Genomic DNA, 26,787 nt, shown 5'->3' with positions numbered 1-26,787 from the left:
TTTCTAACGAAACAATGACTATACTAGTACATAAATCGTGGTTTATTACTAGAGTAGGTCCGTTTATTTTTAATTTACTAAACTAGTACTAATTAGTTGGTAAAAGACTTTTAACCATTTGGTTATCTGTTTAATTGCGGGGATGCCATTTTGATTTTTTAAAAAGGATTTTTTTTCATAAAAGAAACAAGAAATTGAAATCGTGAAACCCTATGTAATCGTGAAACCCTAAGGAGTTTTGAATTGTGTTGGTTGTTATCTCTACTTGCGAAGCGATTGCGGAGGCAATATCGCCGGGGATTCGTACGGAGATCTCGGTGGGTGGGAATTCGGGTGGAGATTTCAGTGGGTGGGGATTCCGATGGAGATTTCGGTGGCTGGGGATTCAGGCAGAGACTTCAGTACAAATTTGGTTTGTGTTTCCTTGGGAGATTAAGGAGGAGATGAGTTCGTGAAGGAGAAATCAGCCTGTGTTATGACGAAATTGAGTAAGAGGCGAGTATATATGATTAGTACAGTTTGTTAAGTGTTGTTTTTATATGTAACGAATGGTGGGTTATTTTTGCTACGTAGAATCGGCGCGAAGAAACCGGTGAGGCGTTAACTACGAAGGTTGAGTGGAAAGTATCTGGGTAGATAGTGATGAAAAAATCGAAAGGTAAGTTTGTGATTTGGGTGTTTGGATTTGGTTTGATGAAAGAGTTAATAGCGAATATGTGAGGGATCTAGGAGGGTAGAGGAGGAAAAGCTGAGCAAAAGTTTTGTTTTGTCGTTTTGGGGTTTGGTGTTTTGAAAAAAAAATTTCATCCTCCATATGTCTTGTGTGCACGTAGAGTGTTATGGTGTGATAGAGTGTTGTGATAGAGTTTGAGAGAGTTTTTTAGTTTGTAGTTTGAGAGAGTTTTGTTATTGACTTAAGAAGAATTGTAGTTTGTACAAATAAGGAAATAGAATCTAAAATAGTATTGTGTGCCATTTGCAGTTAAGGGATCAAGTGCAGAGAAGAGGTACCCTCCAAGGCTGTATCCTGAAGGGAAATCACCCTTACAGAGACGGAGCATGCATCATAACTGCACATTGAGCAGTTTGGATTTATGAAGGAGTGCATTGGGGATGATGTGTACACGGATATCAGAGATAATTCGCAAGTAGGTGTTATCTTAAAACTTGCGGATAGTGACTATGTATGGTGGGCAAAGTTGGTGCACTATATATTAACTCGACAGCTGGCAATAGAGAGGAGCTATGAGATGTGGGCATTGATTGAAGGGATTCCTATCAAGTTTTCTCTTTATGAGTATGAAGACATTTCCGGCCTGAAGTGTGATATGATAGATAAAGAGGATAAAGTGGATGTTGATCACACTGAATTCTGGGCTGAGTTAAATGTGGATGTAGGGGTTGGTCCAAACTGGTTTGAGTTGGATGAAGCGATGAAGAATTGTAGGACCTCGCTTCCTGAAAAGAGAAAGAAGATTGGACTGTTGTTTGTCCTTCATGTTGGTATATTGGGGCTATCTCGGTCCAGTAGGATTCCATTAGAGTATGTGAAACGACATCTGGATATTGAGGCTTTTGAGAGATTTCCTTGGGGTCGTATTGGATTTAAGGAGTTGATTCAGTAAATTAAAGTTGTGTCCTTTGATAACGATACATATGCTATACATGGATGTGTACATGTCCTAATGGTATGGGGTTTGGAAAGTTTGGTTAACTTTGGGAAAAAGTATGGGAGGAAAAGAAAAATTGATGATGATGATGTCGAAGAAGTTGTGCCGCTTCTTTGCTGGGGTGGAGGCCGCCCAAGGATTACAGTTGAAGCCACATTAGCTGCAGAGAAGAAGTTAAAGAAAAAGGTAGGGTAAATATCCAGAATTAACAGATATTTTGATATGAAATTTGATATGTTAACTAAACCCTATTAATGCATATATTTTTATCTGGTTGTTTGAATGTGTAGGTGGACGTTAAGCATTTGGTTTTCAGACGTGAAGAGGATATATATCCAATGTGGCCAGGGGAAAATGCAGTATTCGGAGAAGGAGTTGGTGGAAATAAGCTGTTGGATAATCTGCTACATGATCTTTTCCTTGGATGTGTAAATGAAAAAGAGTGGTCTGGTGATGCAGAGGAGGGTGTCTTTGATAAGAAAGTGGAGAAGAGGCAGGCGGCAGCAAATAGTGGAGATGATTTTGTGGATCCACCTCCTATGAAAATGTTTAAGCCGACAACCAGCTCCTCTACGCACATGAGGTCAAAAGGTCCGGTGAAGCTTAAAGAATTGAATGATGAAAGCGTCGATGATGGTGATGTGAAGGGCGGGGAGAAAGGGCCACTAGAAGGCGTTCTAAAACTGTTGGGTATGGAAAATGGATGAAATGAATGAAAACTTGGGGGGGGGGGGAAGTTGAAAAGTATTGGTGAGCAAGTGAAATAGATAGAAAAAAAGGTTTCGGTCCTTGAGAATGATGTGGTTGAGTTGAAGAGAGGTAATGGCATCTTACCCGAGAAGGCAACTTTGGAAGAGATGTTAGATGAAGAAGAAGGTCATGTTGCCCACTATGTAGAATCAAAAACAGGAGAGGCTGGTGGTCCTGTCGAGAAAGATGAGGTATGCTTGGTTTGAAATTCTTTTTTAAAAACAATTACATTGTGAAATTCTTTACAAAGAGAAGTGGTTTGTCTGTGCAGAATATTGCATAGTTGGTGGGCATTGACAAATTTGAAGCTTTAGTTTCTTTCTTAGCCCTGTATATTCTTTTCCAATTTTCGTTATGTCTTTTAAGTTAATAAGATGTGTTCCCAAACTGTTGACCTCGAGATATAAAAATCATATTTCAGTTTTTTAAATCATGTTTCCATGTCATGTGTTTCTATTAATGTCTCTCGTTTTAGCCATGGCTATTACAGATGAAGCAAACATCGCAGGATGATTTTCCCATTTCATGCGTGGTCAAAAATCCTTCGAAGAAATCCAGGTTGTCTTTGAAGAATGTTAAAAATATGAGAAGGGCAGCACTTGATGAGCCGAAACTCTCTACACTTATTACAAAACAACCAGTTGTTGTTTGCCTTGAGGAGATGAGGAAGGAATTTACATCACCTAAAAACCAAGGAAGGACACCGTTGAGTAAAGGAGGGAGTAAATGTGAGCCACAAAAAGCTGCTGACGTTGCTTTTACACAACAAAAGCATTCGCCATCGTCGGATTCAGGTTTTTCAGACCCTATTGAGAATGCAGCTAGGAAAAATATTGAATTGGCTATAGAGAAGTTGATTTGTTGTGTAAGGATGATGATATTGGTAGTCCAAATAAAAGGGATAGAAACCTTGCAGCAACACAGCTTGACCCATACATTGGGAGTTTAGTGGTTAAGAGCATTCTTAAGGGGAAGGTACTTTCACCAGCTCATTATGATCCTTTTGAGAAAGTGTCTGCAGGCAAGGTTGACAAGTTAATGGGGTTCATAGACAATGAGCTGTTAGTCTTCTTATTTTTTTAATGTCAATTTTAGCGGTTCTTATGTAATTATTGAAGGTCTAATGTTTTGTTTTCTTTTTTGTTTGGCAGAGAAAATGGGCTCGACACCAGCGACTCATCAGCTAATTTTTACTTAAGGATAATGACACCGAAGGAGTTGTGGCCTAAGCAAGATCCGAAATATGGGTGGTCGAAGGATGCGGTATGTATACAATTATTTTCCATTTATGGAGACATCAAATATTATGGAAATCATCAAATACTAATGTGTTCTGCTAAACTTGTCAGCACTTGTGTCCAGTGATGCATATGCTAAGGAAAAGGTCTATGCAGGCCATGTCCCCCTTCTTAACCGATAGGATTGCCTTCCTAGATCCATGGTTTGTCAATCAATGGGCACAAGACTAAAAGAAGTTTGACACTCAGAAGAATTGGTTGTTCACTAATATGTACTTCAAAGTATACAATGGTCTTTATCCTAATTACGGTATGACGAAGAAGAGGTGGGTTGATGATGTTGATGTTCTTTACTTTGCACACAACATCAATAATGACCATTGGGTAGCTGTGGAAGTGGACTTAGTGGGTTGAAGAGTGAAAGTGTATGACAACATCTGCAGTTTGTACTCTATGATGAGGTTCTGAAGTTTTGCAAGCCATATATTCGTATGACTTAAGCGTTGATGCATGATGTTGCCCCTCCAGAGAAGAAAAAAAAATGAGTACGCGAGCTTTCACGTTTTACAGGGGTAAAACGTGTCCCCAAAACTTTCAGCAAGGGGATTGTGGTTTTTGCAGTTAAATACATTAAGTGTTTAGCTATTGGCTTTTCATATGAAGGTTTATCTGATGCTGCAATGCCTGCCATCCGATTAAAACTTGCAGCTGAGATATTTGATGAGGTTCTTGACACTGATTGCTTCATTCAAATGTCTGACCCAAATCCTCGTGGTTCCGAGAGAGGTGGTGTTGAGTTTATATCACAGAGAGAAGCCTGTGTATAATCAGCGAGTATTCCGCTGGTGACTCCGTCTTTTTGAAACTTAATTGGCTAACCAATATTTTTTGAACTTCTGCTATGATACCCATATTCTTTTTGTAAAGATAACAAAGTTGCATGTTCTTCGTGACAACGTATAGAACATGCAACATTGTTCTGTATGCTGGAGCTCAAAGACGAGCGTATTCTTTTGTCTAGATGGGGTATGTCTTTTGTAACACGTATGCTAAGTTTATGTAAAAATGTATAAGCTTGGTGGTTAGTTAATATCTATAAGGTTTATGATTATTTTGTGTACACTAATCAACATTCATATTACACACTCATAAACCGTACTAAAAAAACATTCATTATACACATACGTATTACACATATTGGCCGCAAAGTTACATTAAAAAGGTTGCTGCTTAGACTAATACAGCTTAGACTATTACACATATTAGCCGCAAAGTTATATCAAAAAGAGCTTCCTACACTTAAACACTTAGACATCCCTGATATATCAAAACGAGACCATAATATGAAACATAGTGGATTTATGAGACATACATACCTTTCAACACATTTCCCGAAACTTGCAAGCATAGGTGAATGCGAAACAATGTTCACATATATCAAGTCCGTTGTGATGCTCCAACCAACACAGAGGAGCAATTTCGAAATGGTAATATCCATCAAAAATACGATATCCAAGAAGCCCCAATTCCCTAATTTGTGTCTCAACTTGATCAGTGATCATCACAACGTCGTGGATGTGTGGCACCTTCCTGAAGAAAGCTTTCGTCAACAGCAGCCCGTCTTCCATAGCTCCACAGCAGATGAGCATCATAGCATATGCGAAGTGCGTATAAATGCTCTCTGTAGCGGTTTCAACAAGCATATCTAGCACCTCTTGTGAAGGGCCAACTTGAGTCAATATTCGAAGTGATTCGACATATTTTGCTGTGAGATGTCCCTTCTCAAGACATTTCAACAAGAAGGGCCTATATGAGGAAGAAACATTAGCAAGCTGACCATTGAAAATAAATTCATCCAAATCTACCTCACACAAGAGTTCGTCAGAGTATACAAGCTCTTTGTACGCCGGTCCAGCAGCTATAAAAGGACCAAGGTGCCGAAACCCTTGCTTCCCTACACAGCGGATTTTATCCGCGACCACAGGCGTTGGAATGTAAGCCATGTTGAGTTATATTTGTATTAGGGTTCTACGTTTTAGGTCTCGAGTGCAACAAGTGAACATATAACAATTACTTTTATAATGGTTTTATAAATAAATTCTTGTTCCACTGTAAATAAATTTTACAGTTTCCGGTTGGAAAAACTCATTAATGTGGGTTAAATGTTCCATTTAACACACACCTAACTTGGTGATGTGAAAAACTTTTAAAGGCAGAGTTTAAGTGCCATGTGGTCATAGTATACTAAGAGTTGGAGCAGAGTTAAAATATGACCATCAATCAAGTCTTACAAAACCAAAAAAAAAAGAGAAAGATGTGACGACATCATCGTAAACACTCAAACCATTGTCAACCATTGCATGTTTGACGATTGTGGCCGATATGCCCACAGTTTCCACAACAATGGGCTTTCCTGGGCCTTTTCCTCTTCATGGCAATCTCGAATGGGCCTTTAGCTCTACTCAGCTTCGGTCTTTCAGATTGAGTCCTCACCAGTGGTGTTTTAACTCTCTTCTCAACGACATTGTTTGGTAATGGGCAGGTTTCATCCTTCGGCACAACTGATTTCGCATAACCATGTCCTAGATACTCTGTTCGAAAGTATGGATGGCCCTTAGAAATTCTTGAAACATTAGCAGTCTCTGCTTGCAACATCGAACATACGACAAGAACACTTCTTTTGTGATAGGTTGACCACATTCATGGATGCCCCACTTCTAACTTCGTATTGGTTTGGTTTGGATCGATCTCTTGCACAGCTAGCAAATTTGCTCTAGCAACTCGGGCCTAAAAAGCAGACAAAATTTAGTTAGTAGATGTTTAAGTAGGGAGAAGCTCCTCAACTTGACAAATAGCCATAATATTATCTTACCTGGAGAAGCTCCTCAACTTGAGTTGTTAGAACAATTGTCATAATAGCAGCATGTTTCCGTCTCGCAGCAAACCATCTAGTCAACATCATCCGTATCTCCTCTAGCAGGCTAACTATCGGATACTGTCTAGATGCTTTTAAGACATTGTTGAGAGACTCCGCTATGTTGGTGGTGGTGAAGTTATATCTATCACCTGGAAAGTGTACCCGACTCCACTTACTTACATCAGCCCGCACCAAATACGCATGTAGGACTGGGTCACCTGTTGAATTTGATGAAACAATTCATTGAAATCTTGGAGCCTATAAGCAGTTGCAGCCTTCTTCACCAAACCAAAAGTCTCAGAGCCTTTAAATCTAACCAGGATATTTTTGTGTAGATGGTAAGTACAAATTCCACGACTAGCAAGATGATACACTTTTACTATTGCTTTGCCGATGGACTTATGTCTATCCGATATAATGGCAAGCCCTTCATCATCTTGAATAACACGGCTGAGTTGTCTAAAAAACCATTCTCATGACTCATCGTTTTCCATATCAACCACAACAAAGCCTAGAGGAAATATGTTGTAGTTGCCATCTTGTGTCGTCGCCATTAGCAACGTCCCTAGATATTTGCCCTTTAAAAATGTACCATCAACAACTATGACTTTCCTCATGAATGGAAATCCATCTATGCTTTCCCCAAATGCTATGAAAACAAATTTGAATCTATCTAACTCATCCACTTCTACCCTAGTCAGAGTTCATGGATTTGCTTTTCTAATCATGTATAAGTACGAAGGTAGTTCTGAATATCCACTTTAATAACTACCCCTAACTAATTCACGAGCACACTTGAGAGTACGATGACCTTTCCAATAACCCATCTACAACAACAAAAAAATGAAATTTTATAAGATCCAAAACGAACACAGTGTAATATAACAAGCGTTTTCCAGTTTATGTAAAGTTTCATACACTTACCTTTATATCAAACCGTAGATTAAGGCCAGCTGCAACATGGTTTGGCACAACATCAGATCCAATACCCCCAACAAATTCTTTGTAGAGTTCCCCCAAAATATCTGGGGTTGCTTTCCTTGAACTTCTAGACCTTTTGGTTACTGAACAACTGTGTTGCCTTTGGTAAATCCGAATATGGAATATTGAAGAATAACCTATCATTGAAGCTCTCACCCTCCCCTGACAACCACGAACCCAACATCTTACAACATACAAATTAGGCCTTGATTCAGGCACATAGAAGTCAAACTTTTGGACTACACTTAATATCTTCAATCTAACCAACAAATCTTTTCTTGAATCATATGTTTCCCCAACCGCTATATCAATATCTTTGATATCTAATTCCTCAAACAGACTGCGAAAACTACAATTCCTTTTAGGAAACGAAAAACCTGTGTTTGCTACAGTTATTTCCACAATTGCCTCGTCGTCATCCTTAGTTTGCTCAACTTCATTTTCCTTAGGCAAATTATACTCTTCATCTCCAGAACTTGCTCCATCTGGGTCATCGAAAAAATCAAACCTCATTTCGTTATCTTCATCGTCATCTTCCCCTTCTTCCTCGTCTTCTGCCACTCGTTTTTCCCCTGACGCCTTCACTTCATAGTTATCTTGATGAGTAGCCATCTCCACTTTATCATATTCCCTAGTTTTAGAGATCTCCTCATCCCTTGAATCGACGATTTCAACACACAGCCGACTCACTCCTTCTTCTTGACTTTGTCAGATGAGTCCTTGAAACTGTCGCCCATTACAAACAAACACCGGCGGGGTGTCCTCTGGTAAGGAAAACGACGCACTCTTCAGTGCTAATTTGTATGATTACTTCACCTCACAAACTCTTCTATCTAACCCAAAATCCTCATACACCATTTCAACAAAATCCTCATAAGAAATTTGTCTAGTCAGTCCTATCACTCTACAACCTCTTCTGACATCGACTCTAAACAACCAACGGTTGCTAGAAAATAACTACTTCCCACATAACAAAGGGATCTCCAGCATTTTTTCAACAAATTTGGGAAAGTAATTGGAATAGACGAGATGGGTTCGACTAAGGAATGCAGACGATGTTTTTCGTGCTTTCACTTTTATCTTCAGGGCAAAATTGTCTTTTCAAATATTAGGAAACTCCAATTTAACCTACAAAAATATGTTAGGATTCACAACTTTTGATGTTCATATATTTTACCTTGTTTTCCCTTAGTTTATTCACAACTTTTGCATCTTTTGCTATCCATTTAGGCCATTATTGTGTAGCTTTAGGACTAATCATGCATTAGAGTATAGTTGCATTGCATTTGCATCTTTTCATGCATAAACAGGTGATTTTGGAGCTTAAGGAGCATGGAAGCAATGCTGAGGAGAAGTGAAGCTGTCCTGAGGAGAAAACAAGAGAGTTAAGGCTGTAGAATCAAGGTCCGGAGTCCAACTCGACCGCACCACTCGACCACCACTCGACCGTGTGCTGAGGAGGACTCGACCGAGTGGAGAATGCACGGGAGAAGCCAGCTCGACCAGCCACTCGACCGAGCATTGGTCGAGTTGATCGAGCCGTTGACCACTTTGACTTTTTGTATTTTTAGGGCTTCCACCTCACCTCCTATATAAGGCCCTTGTACTTGCAGCCACCAAAGAGTCCAGCTTTTTAGAGAGTCTAAAACCTAGTTTTTACCTTTTTTAGATTTTATTCCTTTTGCACTTTCTTTTATTTTAGATTTTGTACTTGTTTAAGAAAGAAAGACTAGATCCTTGTATTTTGTTTGTTTTATAACTTTCAAAATATTAAGATTTCGAGTTTTATTTCTTCATCAACATTGTAGATCTCTGTTTCATCTTTCTAGTGATGCAAGTTTCATTATTTTCTGGGTTTTTGACATATTTCACCATGTGTTCTTGTGAGTAGTTTGCTTAGGACCTTGAGGATGGGTTAGGCTGGGTTGATCTTGTGGTTTGTTTGATTTGGTCAAGCTTGATTGTTGTAGATCTCTTCTAGGCTAGATGATCTTAATGCTGATCCTATATCTGAGAAGGTAGGGTTTGATTTCAAGCATCTTAGCATCACACCAATGTCTAAGGAGCATAGATAAGGCTAGATCTAGAGCTTACCATTAGGCTTGCTAAGAGATTAGGAGTCTTGTTTGGTTTGAGATGTATTGCTTAATGCATGCTTGTGTAGATTCTTTACTTTGTGAGAACAAGTCTAGAATTGCATAGGTTTGATTGTTTCTTGCCATGAGAGTGGATTAAACATGTCTTAGAATAGTATGTCTAGAGATCAGCTCAAAGTTTGCTTGAGATTTGTTGACCAAGTTAGATAACCACAATGATTAGCTGAGCCCATGAATCCCTCCTCAAGGCCTTCTTTGTTTATTGAAATCTTAGTCTAAATATCATTGCTTGTTTGTTGTTTGATTAGTTTTAGCATTGCTCTGTTTTTCTTGTGTTGCTCTGTTTTCACGTTTAAGTCTAGCTCGACCACGTACTCGACCTACACTCGGTCGAGTGCTGCTCGAGTTCATCCCCAGAACTTGTGTTTTTGATTTGTGATTGTCTTGTTTCGTTCATGTTTCATTTCCATTGCATTCACGTAGTTTCCTGTTCATTACTTATCTTGCATTAGTTCATTAGCATAGTGTCTATCTCTGTTCTAGTTTCATTATAGCTTTAATTTGTCTGTTCTGTTTGCATTTAGTATCTTGTTCTAGTTGTTTTTACTTTCTGCATTTCATATCTCATTTTAGGATTGTTAGTGACAAACAATCTTTACAATTGGCTTGACTTAGACTCATATGCACATCTTAATTGTTCACAATCACTCAGATAGGATTGACACCTCTTATACTGCAACTGCATAAGGGGAATTGAAACACCCTGACTTCTATTCATTCCATACATCATCATTCCATACATCATTCATTCATACACCACAAAGAAAGTCAGTTTTAATTTGGCGTCGTTGCCCATTTGAGTGTGTTTTGTGACATTTAGGATCATTATTAGTCTAAGATTAAGTTCGTTTAAACACTTGTGAAGTTACTGAACTCGAATCTTCCTTTGCTTGGCTGTTTTGTGTTTCAGGTACCCACTCGACCACCTACTCGACCACCACTCGACCGAGCTGTGATCGAGCACTTGATCGAGCCAGAAGCCGGATACAATTAGCCATTACTTCCCAGTCGACTCGACCACCCACTCGAGCCTGCGCTCGACCGTGTACCTGTTCGAGTCTGTAGTAGAGTTTGTTGATGCACACAAGGTCAAAAGACAAAGACAGTCTTCAACAGCCTATTGACAACATCCACAGGCTACAAAAGGGTTTGAGACATAAGCAAGGAAGAGTAGTTCACCAACAACAAGGTCAAGACATCATGGAGCAACAAGCTATCCATGAGCAGAGACCAAGGCACATTGGTGCAGGAGATGCACCCAATACCCACAACCAAAGGACTGGAATTGTGCCACCTTCAGTAGCAAACAATAACTTTGAGATCAAGAGTGGATTGATCTCAATGATACAATCCAACAAGTTTCATGGGTTGCCAATGGAGGATCCACTAGATCACCTTGATGAGTTTGACAGAATATGTGGACTCACTAAGATCAATGGAGTGAGTGAAGATGGATTCAAATTAAGGCTCTTCCCATTTTCTCTTGGAGACAAAGCTCACCTTTGGGAGAAGACTCTTCCTACTGGAGCTATCACCACATGGGATGCATGCAAGAAAGCTTTTCTGGCCAAGTTCTTCTCCAATGCAAGGACTGCTAGGCTGAGGAATGAGATTTCTGGGTTTGCTCAAAGGAATAATGAGAGTTTTTGTGAAGCTTGGGAGAGGTTTAAAGGATTCCAAACTCAGTGTCCTCACCATGGCTTCAGCAATGAGTCACTTCTAAGCACCTTGTATAGAGGAGTGCTTCCCAAGATAAGAATGCTTCTTGACACAGCCTCTAATGGCAACTTCCTCAACAAGAATGTGGAAGAAGGATGGGAATTAGTTGAGAATCTTGCTCAATCTAATGGCAATTATAATGAGGACTATGATAGGACCATAAGGAGCTCCTCAACTGATCAAGAGGAGAAGTATAAGAAGGATTTAAAGATGGTCAATGAGAAGCTTGACAAGATACTCCTCAGCCAATCCAAGTCCATTCACTTCATTGGTGAAGAGGAAGCTCCAGTTCAAGAGGGGGAGCCTGAATTTGCTGAGTTGTGCTACATGCAAAACCAGGGAGGATTCAAAGGCTACAACCAAGGAGGTTTCAAAAACAACAATCTCTCTTATAGGAGCACCAATGTGGCCAATCCTCAAGACCAGGTTTATCCACCTCCTCAACCTCAACAGCAACAAAACTACATCCCCAAGCAACAACACCAAGTGTTCCAGCCCCAATTGTGTCCCCCACCAGGGTTTCAGACTAACCAAGGCCAGGAACAAGACTTAAGAGCAATGATGCAATAGTTGTTGATTGGGCAAACACAAGGCAAGATAGAGACAACAAACAGGATTGCTGAGCTGAACAAGAGAATAGATGATATTTACAGTGAACTTCATGCAAAGTTTGACACAATGACATCCAGGATTGTGACTATGGAGAACCACCAAGCTTCTGCCTCAAAGAATGACCCTCACAAGGGCACAGCCATTGTACAAACTACTGAATTTGCCAATGCTATCAATCTTCGCAGTGGAAGAGTCTTACCAACAAGACTAGGAGCACATCCCAACACTGAGGACAGTGGAATTCAGGAAGGGAGGGTTTCCAACAAGAAGAAACTCAGGATGAACACACCAATGAATTCGACGTACCACTCGACCACTCACTCGACCGAGTAGGTGGTCGAGTACCCGATCGAGCTGATTCTCAGGAGAAAATCAATCCAGTTACCTCCAAAGAAAAAGAAGTCCGGTTCATTCCTCCTCCTTACAAGACTCCACTACCTTTCCCAGGAAGATTTAAGAAACAGATGGTTGAAAAATACAAGGCATTGTTTAACAAACAAGTTAGAGAGATTGAGCTTAGGATGCCTCTAATAGATGCCTTTGTGATGATTCCTCCTTACCAAAAATTCTTGAAAGATGCTGTGATGGAAAGGATCAAGGAAGTTCAAGGGATGGTGATTCTCAGCCATGAGTGTAGTGCCATAATCCAAAAGCAAGTGAACCCTCAAAAGCTAAGAGATCCTGGTTCCTTTACTCTACCTTGCTCTATAGGGCCCTTAACCTTCAATAGATGCCTTTGTGATTTGGGAGCCTCAGTAAGCCTAATGCCTCTATCAGTTGCTAAGCGCCTAGGGTTTACAAGGTATAAGCCGTGCAACATCTCCCTAATCCTAGCTGATAGATCAATAAGATTACCACATGGTGTTTTGGAAGATCTACCAGTTAGAGTTGGAGCAGTGGAAGTCCCAACAGACTTTGTAGTCTTGGAAATGGATGAAGAACCAAAAGATCCTTTGATCTTGGGGAGACCTTTCCTAGCTACAGCAGGAGCAATAATTGATGTGAGACAAGGGAAGATTGATCTCAACTTGGGAGAAGACCTCAAAATGACATTTGACATTGTAGAGGCTATGAAGAAACCAACAATTGGAGGACAAGTCTTTTGGGTTGAAGAGTTGGACAACTTATCTGAAGAATTGATGGAAGAGCTAGCAGAACAAGATCACCTTAGAACTGTTTTGACCAAGAGTGGAGAGGAAGGGTTTATCCATGAAGAAACTAAGGCCTATGAAGATATATTGGACTCCTGTGAAGAATCACACCATCCAGAGGTTTTTGAGGGGTTACCAGCATTAAGAGAGGAAGTTTGGCAGTTCAAACAGCAGATACGGATAGCTCGACCACCCACTCGAGCACACACTCGGCCGAGCGCCAACACTACTCGACCGAGTGCACTGCCGAATCCCACAGAGACGACTGGTCTGAACTGAACGCACCAAAAGTAGAGCTAAAACCTCTCCCTTATGGGCTAAGGTACGTCTTTTTAGGTGAGAACTCTACTTATCCTGTGATAGTAAATGCTAACTTGAGTAGGAAAGAGCTTGATTTGCTAGTTGTTGAGCTAAGGAAGTTTAGAAAAGCTATTGGTTATACTTTGGATGACATTAAAGGAATTTCACCTAGTCTCTGCATGCATAGAATCCACCTTGAAAATGAATCCTACTCTAGTATTGAACCTCAAAGAAGGCTTAATCCCAACCTAAAGGAAGTAGTCAAAAAGGAGATTCTAAAATTGTTTGGAGCTGGTGTGATCTATCCTATTTCTGATAGTACTTGGGTCTCACCAATCCACTGTGTCCCTAAAAAAGGAGGAATAACTGTAGTAAAGAATGATCATGATGAGTTAATTCCCACTAGAACCATAACAGGACATAGAATGTGCATTGACTATAGGAAGCTTAATTCTGCTACTAGGAAAGATCATTTTCCTCTTCCATTTATTGATCAAATGTTGGAAAGATTAGCCAATCATACCCATTACTGTTTTTTGGATGGATATTCTGGATTTTTCCAAATTCCTATTCATCCCAATGATCAAGAGAAGACAACATTCACATGTCCATATGGTACCTTTGCATATAGGAGGATGCCATTTGGATTATGTAATGCTCCAGCTACCTTTCAAAGGTGCATGATGTCAATCTTCTCTGATCTTATTGAGGATGTGGTTGAAGTTTTTATGGATGACTTCTCTGTCTATGGAGATTCCTTTTCTTCTTGTCTTACTAATCTATGCAGAGTTTTAAAGAGATGTGAGGAGACAAATCTAGTCCTAAATTGGGAAAAATGTCACTTCATGGTTGAAGAAGGGATAGTTCTTGGTCATAAGATTTCAGAGAAGGGTATTGAGGTTGACAAAGCAAAAATTGAAGTCATGGTTCAACTTCAACCACCAAAAACAGTTAAGGACATAAGAAGCTTTCTTGGTCATGCTGGATTTTATAGAAGGTTCATCAAGGATTTCTCAAAGATAGCTAGGCCATTGACAAGGTTGCTTTGCAAGGAGACTGAGTTCAACTTTGATGAAGATTGCTTGAAGGCTTTCAAGGAGATCAAGGCTGCTTTAATATCAGCCCCAATAGTCCAAGCTCCAAACTGGGATCTTCCATTTGAGATCATGTGTGATGCTTCAGATTTTGCAGTGGGAGCAGTTCTGGGACAGAAGAGAGATAAGAAGCTGCATGTTATTCACTATGCAAGCAGGACCTTGGATGAAACTCAAGGAAGATATTCAACAACAGAGAAAGAGCTTCTAGCAGTGGTTTTTGCCTTTGAAAAATTCAGAAGCTACTTAGTAGGGTCCAAAGTAATTGTGTACACCGATCATGCTGCTTTGAGGCACATCTATTCAAAGAAGGACACAAAACCAAGGTTGTTAAGATGGATTCTGCTTCTCCAAGAGTTTGACATGGAAATAGTTGATAAAAAAGGGATAGAGAATGGAGTAGCTGATCATTTGTCTAGAATGAGGATAGAGGAGGAGATTCCAATCGATGATTCAATGCCTGAGGAGAAGCTGATGCAGATAGGGACAACTCAGCCTCCAACTCGACCACCTACTCGAGCATGCACTCGACCGAGTATGTTTGGGCACACGATCGAGCAGGATGAGATGGAGGAGTGGATGGCACTTGAAAGTGAAGATCTACCTTGGTATGCTGACATAGTCAATTACAAGGTGTGTGAAGAAGTCCCAGCAGATATGGACCCTTATAAGAAGAAAAAGCTCCTCAAGGACATCAATGGGTACTATTGGGATGAACCTTACTTATACAAAAAGGGATCAGATGGGTTGTTTAGAAGGTGCATAGCAGAAAATGAAGTTGAAGGAGTGCTAGGGCATTGTCATGGTTCTACTTATGGAGGCCATTTTGCAACTTTCAAGACTGCCCAGAAAGTCTTACAAGCTGGTCTATGGTGGCCTACACTATTCAAAGACACTCACAAGTTCATCACAAAGTGTGATGCTTGCCAAAGAATGGGAAATATCACAAGAAGGAATGAGATGCCCCAAAACCCAATTCTGGAAGTTGAGATATTTGATGTGTGGGGAATTGATTTCATGGGACCTTTTAATCCTCCTTCAAATGGGAATGTCTACATATTAGTGGCAGTGGACTATGTCTCCAAGTGGGTAGAGGCTATTGCCAGCCCTACTAATGATCACAAAGTGGTACTTAAACTTTTTAAGACCATAATCTTCCCAAGGTATGGAATTCCAAGAGCTGTGATTAGTGATGGAGGAACACACTTCATCAACAAGATCTTTGAAGGAATGCTTAGGAAGTATGGAGTCAAACACAAGGTGTCTACAGCCTACCACCCCCAAACAAGTGGACAAGTTGAAGTGTCAAACAAACAAATCAAGGCCATTCTATCAAGAATAGTAGGAGCAACAAGAAAGGATTGGTCTAGTAAACTTGATGAAACACTTTGGGCCTATAGAACAGCTTTCAAGACACCTATAGGAAGAACCCCATTCCAACTGGTCTATGGCAAATCTTGCCATCTCCCAATTGAAGTTGAGTACAAAGCCCTATGGGCAATCAAACTTTTGAACTTGGATCTAGAGACAGCACAAGCTAAGAGAAGCCTTGAATTGCATGAGCTTGAGGAAATCAGATTGGAAGCTTATGAAAACTCCAAAATATACAAGGAAAGAACCAAAGCCTTCCATGATAAGAAGATTCTCATCAAAGACTTACAGGCTGGAGACCAAGCTTTGCTTTACAATTCAAGACTCAAGTTATTCCCTGGGAAGTTGAAAAGTAGATGGGGAGGCCCTTTTAAGATAAAGGAGATCCTACCATATGGGGCTGTCACACTTCTCAACAAGGATGGTAGTGAGTTCACAGTCAATGGTCAGAGAGTTAAGAAGTATTTGGGAGAAAAGGAAACACCTGAGAAGTTCACAATGCTTCTCCAAGATGCTCCACAAGCCTAAAAGGCATCAAAAGTCAAGCTTAGTGACTTTAAACAAGCTCACTAGGGAGGAAGTCCCTAAGGTATCCATGTACATATTGTTTAAGGTTTTTAGTATTTTGATTTTGTTTTGGTATTTTCACGATCAGGGAAGCAAGGGAGACCAGATAGAAGAGGAAAAGAAGACTCGTGGTCCAGCTCGACCCCCCCACTCGAGCACGTACTCGACCGAGTCCCGGTCGATTCCCATCGTCGAGCTGCCCCAATCTCCACCTCCAAGCCATCAACAAGACCCCAACTACTCCTATGACAGCATGCAGATGGATGTGGACAACTACTTCCACAATCCCTAAGGTACCACTATCACCTTCACTTGTAGATATCATTGCATTTGACATTGTGTTTTGTTTTTTGTTTTTCATCTTGAATCCTCAATCAAATTTCTTTCACACAGGGACTGTGTGATTTAAGTTTGGGGGAGGGTTTGAGATAGCATTTGACATTGTGTTTTGTGATTCTTATTTCAAATTTTTAGCATCATCATGTTAATACTTGCATAGCATCTAAGGCATAGAAAAACCCTAAAAATTTGAAAATTTTTGCAAAAAATCTTTATAAAAAAAGAGTGTTCATGTAGTTTGCACTGCACATTAGGATCTTGTTTAGCATGTTTCATGTAGGATTGTATAGTATTTGCATTAGGGATCTATGATGAGTATTCCCTTGTTATCTTGTTTATTCACTATACTAGGATCAATGCCCAAGTTAATAGTACTTTGATGCTAGTTGAGTGGTTAGAAGAATAAGATTGAACCAAGTCTTGAATTCCTACATTGCATTTGGTCTAAATTGAAGCATGTTGAGATTTGAAACCATTTCCTATTTATAAGAACCTAATATTGACTTTAAATTATCAATGTGTGCATTGTTTTAAACTCATGGATACCATATACATATTTGGATCATCTTCTTCCTTTTTACCACTCTTGTTGATCCAAGTAGCTGATTGAATCATTAGAATCAGTTCCCCTACCCCTCAACCAAACCTTCTTTCAAGCCATGTTTATTCTTGTGTGTGTGAGGCCTATTTTTGGGATTGAGCTTGGTAGAAAGTGTTAGGTTTGAACTGACAAGAGTAAAGCCTTGTGTAGTTCTAGTTTGCATTTTTCAAACTAGATAGGACTAGGTGGTTCACTTGTTGGGTTTGGGACTTGGCTATTATGAAAAGAAAAGAGGAAAAAGAGAAAGAAAAGGTTAGAGTCTTTAGGAAGGGAATGTGTTTAAGAAAATTTAAAGTCTAGTGAAAGAATGGGAAGAATAAGGTTGTTTAACGATGGTTCTAGCTAAAGAAAAGAAAGAAAGAAAAGAGAAGTCTAGCAAAATGCTTATATGTCTTAAGAATAAGAAGAAAAGAGAACCATAGCAAATAAGTAAGAATCCCCCATTCCACTAGAAAGATCAAATAAGAAACCTCTCCTAAGACTTTAAAACCAAAAAGAGAAAAGGGTGAAAAAGAAGAAAAGAAGTTAAAGGGTAGCACTAGGATCAATTGGGTTTAGATTGATAGGATAAACACTTTGGGTGCCTTTGGGTAGACAAGGTTTTGTTCTTGTATGTCTCTAAGTGTTCTTACCTTTAGCATTCTTCTAAAGCTCAATCCATTTTTTATGAGAGAACCTTGATATTGATAAGCCCTACTCTAAAAAGAGACCATCATTGTCTCTAAACCTTTTACTGCCAAGCCAAATGAGTTTAAGCATTGCACATAATTGATTCATGTTCTTGATTAATGAATGTTAAAGGAAATGGTTGATTTGAATGCATGTGGACATCTAAGGCTCAAATCAGTAAAGGTTGTGATATGCTTGTCTAAAGTCTTTAAGTATAGCTCATTCAACTTGCATCATAGTACTAGTAACTTGGACATTGATTCTAGATAGCCTATTTGCAAGCTTTAGGAGCTGAGATCCCACTTTCAAACCTCACCTACCTTCTTTTGTCTTGATTATTTGCTTGAGGGCAAGCAAAGACTAAGTTTGGGGGTGTTGATTTTCATATATTTTACCTTGTTTTCCCTTAGTTTATTCACAACTTTTGCATCTTTTGCTATCCATTTAGGCCATTATTGTGTAGCTTTAGGACTAATCATGCATTAGAGTATAGTTGCATTGCATTTGCATCTTTTCATGCATAAACAGGTGATTTTGGAGCTTAAGGAGCATGGAAGCAATGCTGAGGAGAAGTGAAGCTGTCCTGAGGAGAAAACAAGAGAGTTAAGGCTGTAGAATCAAGGTCCGGAGTCCAACTCGACCGCACCACTCGACCACCACTCGACCGTGTGCTGAGGAGGACTCGACCGAGTGGAGAATGCACGAGAGAAGCCAGCTCGACCAGCCACTCGACCGAGCATTGGTCGAGTTGATCGAGCCGTTGACCACTTTGACTTTTTGTATTTTTAGGGCTTCCACCTCACCTCCTATATAAGGCCCTTGTACTTGCAGCCACCAAAGAGTCCAGCTTTTTAGAGAGTCTAAAACCTAGTTTTTACCTTTTTTAGATTTTATCCCTTTTGCACTTTCTTTTATTTTAGATTTTGTACTTGTTTAAGAAAGAAAGACTAGATCCTTGTATTTTGTTTGTTTTATAACTTTCAAAATATTAAGATTTCGAGTTTTATTTCTTCATCAACATTGTAGATCTCTGTTTCATCTTTCTAATGATGCAAGTTTCATTATTTTCTGGGTTTTTGACATATTTCACCATGTGTTCTTGTGAGTAGTTTGCTTAGGACCTTGAGGATGGGTTAGGCTGGGTTGATCTTGTGGTTTGTTTGATTTGGTCAAGCTTGATTGTTGTAGATCTCTTCTAGGCTAGATGATCTTAATGCTGATCCTATATCTGAGAAGGTAGGGTTTGATTTCAAGCATCTTAGCATCACACCAATGTCTAAGGAGCATAGATAAGGCTAGATCTAGAGCTTACCATTAGGCTTGCTAAGAGATTAGGAGTCTTGTTTGGTTTGAGATGTATTGCTTAATGCATGCTTGTGTAGATTCTTTACTTTGTGAGAACAAGTCTAGAATTGCATAGGTTTGATTGTTTCTTGCCATGAGAGTGGATTAAACATGTCTTAGAATAGTATGTCTAGAGATCAGCTCAAAGTTTGCTTGAGATTTGTTGACCAAGTTAGATAACCACAATGATTAGCTCAGCCCATGAATTCCCCTCAAGGCCTTCTTTGTTTATTGAAATCTTAGTCTAAATATCATTGCTTGTTTGTTGTTTGATTAGTTTTAGCATTGCTCTGTTTTTCTTGTGTTGCTCTGTTTTCACGTTTAAGTCTAGCTCGACCACGTACTCGACCTACACTCGGTCGAGTGCTGCTCGAATTCATCCCCAGAACTTGTGTTTTTGATTTGTGATTGTCTTGTTTCGTTCCTGTTTCATTTCCATTGCATTCACGTAGTTTCCTGTTCATTACTTATCTTGCATTAGTTCATTAGCATAGTGTCTATCTCTGTTCTAGTTTCATTATAACTACAATTGGCTTGACTTAGACTCATATGCACATCTTAATTGTTGACAATCACTTAGATAGGATTGACACCTCTTATACTGCAACTGCATAAGGGGAATTGAAACACCCTGACTTCTATTCATTCCATACATCATCATTCCATACATCATTCATTCATACACCACAAAGAAAGTCAGTTTCAATTTTGTCTGTAGCAAATTTGCGAGGGAGTTGCAAGGGACGAAGATGTCGGCAGCCACGTTTTCCCCGAGTGTAACTGTTTTGTCGGAAAAACAGTAACAGCCTCGCAAATCCCTTGCAAAAAATAAAATATTAAATGTCCCTTGCAAATCCCTTGCAAAGTTCCCTCGCAAATCCCTTGCAAAGTTCCCTCGCAAATCCATAGCACTTATTTTTAGAAAGCCTATAAATAGCAAGTTCATGATTCATGGAAACCACAACACAAAACACTTGCAACAAAAACAGTTACTACCAAAAAAAATCTTGAGAAAGAAAAAAGGCTACAAAAAAAGGCCTAAAAACTTTTAAATTCCATAATAATGTTGCGACGGTGGATGTACAATCATAGAGATCCGGAGACCGGTGATGTGACGAGAGAGTTTTGTGATGGGTTGCGCGCTTTCATGTACCAGGCGACAAACCAAGAATTTTCTCGTCAAAACGGTACCATATTTTGTCCATGTCCTAAGTGTTGCAACGATAATTATTTGGAATTTAATCTAGTGAAGAATCATCTTTATAATAGAGGATTTATGCCAAATTACTATGTATGGTTTCGTCATGGAGAGGGTTGTAGCAGTAATGTTGGAAGTAGTAGTATGAATTATGCTGTTGAGAAACCTAGTAACTATGGGCATCAAGAATCTGACCAATTTGGTTTTTATGGGTATAATGAGGAAAATAGATTTCATGATATGGTTAATGATGCATCTCATGAAACTACTGCTGCATTTCCTGAGAATAATACAGAAGAACCCAACGTAGATGCACAACATTTTTATGCTATGTTAGATGCTGCAAATCAACCTATCTACGATGGATGTAGAGAAGGGCATTCTAAGTTATCATTGGCATCTAGGATGATGACAATTAAAGCTGATAATAACTTAAGTGAGAATTGCATGGATTCTTGGGCTGAACTCATTAAAGAGTATTTGCCAGCTGATAATGTCTCGGCTGAGAACTACTATGAAATACAGAAGTTGGTTGCGAGTCTTGGATTACCATCTGAAATGATTGATGTGTGCGTTGACTATTGCATGATTTTTTGGAAAGATGATGCTAAGTTGTAGGAATGTCGGTTTTGCGGGAAGCCAAGATATCAGCCTACTCAAGGAAGGACGCGAGTGCCATATAAACGTATGTGGTAGTTGACTGTTGCTGATAGATTGAAACACTTATACCAATCAAAACGGACTGCAGCGGCAATGAGATGGCATGCAGAACATTCTACTCAAGAAGGATAAATTACACACCCATCTGATGCAAAGGTGTGGAAACATTTCCAATCGGTATATCCAGACTTTGCTCAAGAGTGTAGGAATTTTTATCTTGGATTGTGTATAGATGGCTTTAGTCCATTTGGTATGTCAGGGAGGCAGTATTCTTTATAACCTGTTATATTGACGTTATACAATCTTCCTCCAGATATGTGTATGCAAAGCGAATTTCTGTTCTTGAGTATTTTGGTACCAGGTCCAAAGCATCCGAAGCGAGCTCTAGATATCTTCTTGCAACCTCTGATTCATGAGCTGAAGCAATTGTGGTATGAAGGTATTCACACGTTTGATTCGTCGTGGAAACAGAATTTTAATTTGCGGGCAGTGCTAATGTGGACGATTAGTGACTTCCCTGCGTACAGAATGTTATCTGGGTGGACAACACACGGAAAATTATCATGTCCTTATTGTATGGATCGCACCGATGCATTTCAGTTAAAGTATGGGCGAAAACCTTGTTGGTTTGATTGTGATCGTCGGTTTCTTCCCTTGCATCATCTGTACTGGAAGAACAAGAAGTTGTTTAGAAAGAAAAAGGTTGTGCGTGTTCCTCCACCAACTTATGTCTCTGGAAATGATTTGTTTGAGCAGATTGATTACTATGGCACTCAAGAAACATGTAAACATGGGGGTAACTATCACACACCAGCAAACATGCCAGATGGATATGAAAGCGCTCACAATTGGCACAAGCAGAGTATTTTTTGGGAGCTTCCATATTGGAAAGATCTTCTATTGCGGCACAACCTTGACGTGATGCACATCGAGAAAAAGTTTTTCGATAATTTCATCGTTACGCTTCTGAATGTGCAAGGTGAAACAAAAGATAGCAGGAGATCTAGGTTGGATTTGGCGGAAATATGCGCAAGGATCGATTTACATCTTACAAGAGATGGGAAATTACCATTACCCCAATTTCGATTGTCAGCAGAGACTAAGAAGGTGTTGTTCGAGTGGATTAAATCTGAAGTGAAGTTTCCAGATGGATTTGTCTCAAAATTTTCAAGATGTGTAGAGCAAGGCCAAAATTTTCAGGTATGAAGAGCCAAGATTGTCATGTCTTCATGCAACGGCTACTACCATTTGTATTTCTTGAGCTCTTGCCAACACACGTTCATGAATCTATTGCATGTATATAAGTATATAATGATATATTTATATATTGATATATACACTTTTTTAATTAATTCACCCATGAATTAATTAAACATTGGTTTGTAGGTATTGGAGTTTTTTTCTGGGACTTATGCAATAGAACTTTGACCAGTGATTGGCATAGAGCAGTTACGAGATAATATTCCAGTATTAATTTGTAACTTGGAGAAAATCTTTCCCCCTGCTTTTTTTGACGTGATTGAACATCTTCCAATCCATTTACCACATGAAGCTGATCTTGGTGGGCCAGTGCAATTTCGCTGGATGTATTCTTTTGAGTGGTTTATGAAAACTCTTAAAAGGCCAAAAATCTTGCTAGAGTTGCGGGGTCGATAGTCGCCGGGAGTTTAACCAAGGAAACGTCTCACTTTACATCATACTACTTTAGCCCCACCGTGAGAACCAAGAAAACACGTACTAGACGATATGATGACGGAAGCGTTGCACCTACATATAATGTTCCTGATGTTCCAGATATCTTTGCTCAGATAGGAAGACTTGCTGGAAAGTTAAAGGAAGTTTGGTGGGAAGATCATAGCTATTGTCGAGCAGTGATACTAGGATTTTTGTGTCTATCCTAGTAGGTTCAATTAACCTTATGCAGTGGTAATACTTAAGGTGTCAATCCAGTTGGGAATCTTTGCTATCACTCAAGATGCAATCAAGAAATCATAAGTCAATCCAATTCAAAGAGAGTGTTTTTCTAATAGTCCTAGAATGATGACAATACAAAACGAAAATGAATCACAGAACTAGAAACGAGAATGCATGACAAGAGGCGAAAATGAATAAAACATAAACGAGTCTAAGCATGAACTAAAAGGGAAGAAACGAAACAGTCTCAGGAATGTAATAAAAACCAGAGAGAAAGAGGTCATAAGGATGGGAGTAATTGATGTCGGTGGTGTATCCTAGTCTATAGAGTATTTAACATGCCACAAGCAAACCATCCCTAAACAATGAACATCACTTCTTAGCTAATCCAATCTCTTGACAGAAGCTACTCAAACTCAACCACTTCCAAACCTAGCTCTCGCTAGAGAAACATGATCAAGCATGGCATGAAAAACAAGTTCATTCACGTTAACAAACATCCTAGACAACTAATCTCTTAGGCTAGGAACGTAAGTCTCTGGCACTAGTTGGTCAGACATTTCATCGAATACCTTTTGGATGCGGAAATGTCTAAAAACCCAGTTCCAATTGATCAGAGAGAAACTAGTATATCTAACTCTAGTCCAGAAGGGAATCATACAATCGAAGCTTAAACACTGTACATCCTAAGATCCTCCTCCTAATCTATCCCATCTCCAAGAACTACCACACTACTCAGATCCGAAAATCATCATCAAGGATGCAAACATAGAAAACATTGAAACAATCATTATTAGGTAGATAAAAATAAGATGAAAAACTTTGTAGAAGGAATCCAATACAAAAACTGAATAATCTCAAAGATATCGGAATACAAAGTCTCAGAACGTATTTGGTGGCTAGGTTAACCTTAAGAAAAAAAAAAAATCGAGATAAAAGATAAGATGTCTCGGGACAAAGACTTAACAAAATGTATTTTTAGTAAAAAAAACGTGTGAATCCCTAAAACTTAAAACGACAAGATAGAACGTCGGTTTGGGAATCTCCTGAAGCGTGTAAGATGGAGCAGCTTCATGACTTGCGCGATTTGGTCGGTGTGCAACCAGTGGCTTGATTGGAGATTCGAGAATGGCTCGAGTGATGCGTTCCCGACTGGTGACCTGAGAATGGCTCGGGTGATGCGTTCCCGACTGGTGACCTGAGAATGGCTCGGGTGATGCGTTCCCGACTGGTGACCTGAGAATGGCTCGGGTGATGCGTTCTGAACTGCATGGCTCGAATGCTTGGGTGAGAGTGGCTCGATTGGTGAGTTCAGCAGAAGCGACGAGAGTGGCTCGATTGGTGAGCTCGGCAGAGGTGAGGGGAGGTTGGCTCGAGCTGGGTGTATATGCATCCACTAAAACGATGATAACTCTTTAAGAACATCTCCGATTGGCTCAAAATAAACGTCATTGGAAAGGTGGATCGAGTGGTGGCTCGAGTGGTGGCTTGAGCGTGGATGTTGGAGCGTGGCTTGAGCGTTGATGTTGGAGCGTGGCTCGAGCGTGGATGTTGGAGCATAGCTCGAGCGTTGATGACATCCATTCCAGGCATGATGGATCGAGTGGGATGCTGGTGCTTCTTCCTGGGAGCGCGTCCAAGTCGCATGTCGGTCGAGTCACATGACGTCCATTCCAGGCATGCTTGGTCGAGCCGCATGTCTCAACCTCCATTCAGTTCCAACAGTCTGGACATTTCCTAAACACCTGAAATAACTCCAATATGCAAGATGTATGCAAGACCAATGCAAAGGCTACCTAGATATGCATATTATGCAAAAGAGACTAAAAACAATGCAAAACAATGAGTTAAGAGACCAAAATGAATAACAAATGCATGATGAAAGAGTGTAAAATATATACATATCAAGTACCTCACAATTACATATTGAGGAATCTAGATTATGTTCAACCTTTTGAAAGGTATTCTTTTTTAAAAACTAAAATTAATTTTATTTTCTAAGATAACGAACTAACAAATCTCTATTTTTTTAGACTTTTTGAAATGCAGATTCGTGAAGCATATCCTAATTTAGAAGAATCTGACTATGAGGCTTACAAAGAGCGGGATTTCGCTAATTGGTTGAAATTATGATCTAAATATCTTATTTGTTTATATAGGTTCAGAATGGATGTGGAAATGAACCCTTGCCTCTTTTGTTGCATGAGCTCGTTAAAGAACCAAGAGCAAAGATCACTACTGCTCCGATGTACTTTACTCGCAATTATACTTTTCATACGTACGCACACAGAAGTCGCAAAGCTACAACAAATTATGGAATCTATGTACAAGCTGGTGATAGCGATTTCTATGGTGTTTTGCAACAAATATTAGAAGTTGATTATCCAGGTGTTTTCAAGTGTAACTGGTACGATCCATCGGCCAGAGGCGTGCAGGTAAATAATTGGGGAGTTGTCGATGTGAATGCGAACAGATCATACCCCAAATTTGATCCTTTCATCCTAGCATCACAAGCACAACAAGTTATTTCTTTTGTAATCTCGATTTAATTTCGTTTTTACAAACCCTAATCTCGTTTTGTTTTCGTTTTTTATTTGATTTTGATTTCGTTTTGTATAAACCCTAATTTCGTTTGTAAACCCTAAGTTGTTTTTAATTTCGATTTTGATTTTGATTTTGATCTATGCATGTTACTGATAATACCACTTTTATTAATTACTAATTTTGATTTCAATTTTTTTTGTTATAGATGTTTGGAGGCAACGATTACACAAGATTCCTGACGGATCAAGGTTTAACCTCTCCCACTGCTTCTAATCGTCGCGGTCCCTCCGGTTCTAACAACACAAACCCCGGTTCTCACAATAATCGCCGTGCAACCTCGCAACCCCTGCCTGTTATGCCTCCTTCTAATACGCCTTCACCATCTCATTCGCATGGTGGCACTGCGCCGAACCCTGACATTACTGCATCTCAACCAGCGCGTTCCTCCTCTATAGTCATGTCCCAAGTCTCAACAACCTGACTTTTGAGGAGTTACTCGATAGTCCTGGACGATCTGGTTTAACTAAACTAGATCCTCGCCGACCTCCAAGAACTCTGTGGTAAGTTTGTTTTATGTTTTTAATTTGATAATATAATTAAAAAGCTGTATTTGTATGGATTCTGAAAGTTGTATTTCTTTTGAAGGTTTGACCAAGACTCCTCTGTTGCGGCTACTGTTTGAAGCATATTTGAAAGAGATTTCAAAGAGCCCCATGCCAATTGGACACAGACGCCGACTGCAGTGGTAGACCGTTGGTATGAAACGTTTACGGTAAGTCAAGTCTCTTTGTTTGCTATTTACAATATAGAGTAATCCTTTTTTTTTGCAAGCAAATATACAATTGGGACCGTTGCATAAACGATAGAGTGAGGCAAGAGTTTGAGGACAAGTTGAAGGACAAGATGTGTGATCAAGTGTCATGGTGGAAGTTAAAGTGGAAGCTTAAAGGTAATGAGGCAAAACCACGGTGGATTGATCCTCAGGTATGGGC

General features: G+C 39.6%; 1 non-coding gene and 2 pseudogenes across 1 annotated transcript; 2 read left to right on the top strand and 1 right to left on the bottom strand.

Moving 5' to 3' along the window:
* Positions 1–1,186: 1,186 nt before the first annotated feature.
* On the top strand, positions 1,187–2,377 carry LOC147935196 (uncharacterized; annotated as a pseudogene).
* Positions 2,378–11,308: 8,931 nt separating this feature from the next.
* On the bottom strand, positions 11,309–11,415 carry LOC147935195 (small nucleolar RNA R71). Its single transcript, XR_015573281.1, has one exon. It is a non-coding gene; the product is annotated as a small nucleolar RNA R71 (small nucleolar RNA).
* A 9,127-nt stretch (positions 11,416–20,542) lies between these two features.
* Positions 20,543–25,384, top strand: LOC147935194 (uncharacterized; annotated as a pseudogene).
* Positions 25,385–26,787: the final 1,403 nt, after the last annotated feature.

This window comes from Camelina sativa, chromosome 11, assembly GCF_030686135.1.
Source record: "Camelina sativa cultivar CO46 ecotype springtype chromosome 11, ASM3068613v1".
Classification (NCBI taxonomy): Eukaryota; Viridiplantae; Streptophyta; class Magnoliopsida; order Brassicales; family Brassicaceae; genus Camelina; species Camelina sativa.
Note: the sequence above shows the minus strand (reverse complement) of the source record. Positions and strands in the feature narration are given on the sequence as shown.